This window comes from Cervus elaphus, chromosome 15 (assembly GCF_910594005.1).
Source record: "Cervus elaphus chromosome 15, mCerEla1.1, whole genome shotgun sequence".
NCBI lineage: Eukaryota > Metazoa > Chordata > Mammalia > Artiodactyla > Cervidae > Cervus > Cervus elaphus.
Genome location: NC_057829.1, coordinates 69,262,808 through 69,265,363, shown reverse-complemented (window position 1 = coordinate 69,265,363; position 2,556 = coordinate 69,262,808). Strand labels below are relative to the sequence as shown.

The window sequence follows — 2,556 nt, the reverse complement described above, 5'->3', positions numbered from 1 at the left end:
TGGCAGAAAGTGAAGAGGAACTGAAGAACCTCTTGATGGTGAAAGAAGAAAGTGAAAAAGCATGCTTGAAACACAGTATTCAAAAAGCAACAATCACAGCATCCAGTCCCACAATTTCATGGCAAATAGAAGGGAAAATATGGAAGCAATCACAGATTTTATTTTCTTGGGCTCCAAAATCTTGTGATGGTTATTGCTGCCACAAAATTAAAAGACACTTGCTCCATGGAACAAAAGCTATAACAAACCTAGAAAGTGTATTAAAAAGCAGAGACATCACTTTGCTGACAAAGGTGCTTATAGTCAAAGCCATGGTTTTTCCAGTAGTTATGTACGGATGTGAGTGTTGGATCATAAAGAAGGCTGAGCACCAAAGAATTGAGGCTTACAAATTGTGGTGTTGGAGAAGACTCTTGAGAGTCCCTTGGACTGTGAGGAAATCAAACCAGTCAATCCTAGAGGAAATCAGTCCTGAATATTCATTGGAATAACTGACTCTGAAGCTCCAATACTTTGGCCACCTCATGCAAAGAGCCAACTCATTGGAAAAGACCCTGATGATGGGAAAGATTGAAGATAAAAGGGGAAGGGGGTGACAGAGGATGAGATGGTTGGATAACATCACCAACTCAATGGACATGAATTTGAATAAACCCTGGGAGACAGGGGAGGACAGAGGAGCCTGGCGTGCTGCAGTCCACAGTGTCTCAAGGAGTCAGACATGACTTAGTGGCTGAACTACAACAACAACACACCCACACTTCTTTGTAAATTAAGAATAATATTTGAAATTAAAATTTAATAATGTTATTATCTTCACAACACCCTCCATTGCCTTCTCACAGCTTTGGAATAAAATCCAAACTCCTGACAGAATCCTCAAAGATCTCTGCCCTCATTTTCTGTCCCTTTTCCTCTCCTATCTCTTCTCCTACCTCACTCTTATGCTTTGACTCTTATGCTTAGGCTTTCATTTTGTTCGCTAGAATATGCTAAGCCTAAGACCTTTGCACCCACTGATTTAACTCTCCAGAATATTCAGTTCCAAAATAGCTGTATGGCTTGGTCTTTATAACTTTGCTCAAGTGTCAACTCTTCAAATACGGTTTTTCCTGATAACCAGATGTGAAGGAACACTAAACACGCACACACATGTTGTTTTTTTTTCTCTTTCTCTCATGATAGAACTTAGTTTCTTGATAACACTATTATTATTCTCTAGAATCACCTTATTCAGCTATATTTTTAAAATAAAATATATCTATAATTGAAATTTAATCTTTAAAAAATAGGGACTTGACCTCTCTTCACCCTTGTGGTATCTGAAAGACCTAGGACAGAGTCTGACACATTTGTATTAAGGACTCTGTCATAATTCATATGTGTAATTTTAAAAATTGCCCCAAAAGGAGCATACATTATTTCTTTTGTTTAATTGAAGAGGAGGCTTCCAGGATATATTTTTAGCAGAACTGAGGGAAAAGTTGTAAATATGCAGATTATTTGAAGTATATCTTGGGACTGTGTACTACCCATTTGGGTCCTTTTTATCACAATACCTAGCTTATGATGGGTATTTACTAAATATATCTTTAAGGAACTAGGAAGTGAGGAGTGGGGTCTTTTGAGGAGACCAGTGTTTAAGCAGCAGGGCTAAGATCAGAAGAATAAGGGTTGTGGATAATTTGAGAGACCTCTTGCTGCTGAGTTTGGATAGCATGGATTTGCAATAAAGCCCCAGCACCAGGAGCATTTAATGTGCAAAGATCATCAGTGCAAGGATGCTTTGCTATCTCCAAACAATCCCAGCATACTTTACATAAGGGAGTTCTTAATAAGGAGCCACAGCTTAAGAAAATTAAAAATTAATAAATTCACTTTCTCCATTAGCCGTCTATCGTTCCCTGAGCACCATTTAGAAAGCCTTCAAATTAAACAGAACTATCTTTCTGTCTGGAGTCAATCTCAGCCTGATAATCATTTTCCAGGTGTAGGGCCAGTAGCCCCTGTGAGGTTTTTTTGTGGATCAACATCAAGCATGGCTTTCATATGCGTCCACACAAGAGTTGGCACCAACTGGCATGTGGAGAGGAAGCACTGGCCCTGAGGACTGAATAGTGAAAATGAAGTTGCTCAGTCAGGTCCAACTCTTTGCGACCCCACGGACTATAGCCTACCATGCTCCTCCTTCCATGGGATTTTCCAGGCAAGAGTGGGTTGCCATTTCCTTCTCCAGAGGATGTTCCCGACCCAGGGATCAAACCTGGGTCTCCTGCATTGTAGGCAGACGCTTTACCATCTCAGCCACCAGGGAAGGACTGAATAACCCCTAGTCAAAGATGTACCTGCCAGAAGAAACTGAGGCCTGGCTGCAAAAACTGGAAAGAAAGCATCTTTTGCACCTTTCAGCATTTTCAGAAAGAGATTTATCAGTTGACAAAGTTATCCCAGCATTATAAATTCCTTGGACATCAAAGAACATTCGGCTGAGAAGGCTCTTGAAATTTTATCTTTGTAATCTTTCTGCATTCCCTACCCAGGGACTTTCACACTTCC

General features: G+C 40.2%; 1 non-coding gene across 1 annotated transcript; it reads right to left on the bottom strand.

Moving 5' to 3' along the window:
* Positions 1-2,242: 2,242 nt before the first annotated feature.
* On the bottom strand, positions 2,243-2,314 carry TRNAC-ACA. The gene has a single exon. It is a non-coding gene; the product is annotated as a tRNA-Cys (tRNA).
* Positions 2,315-2,556: the final 242 nt, after the last annotated feature.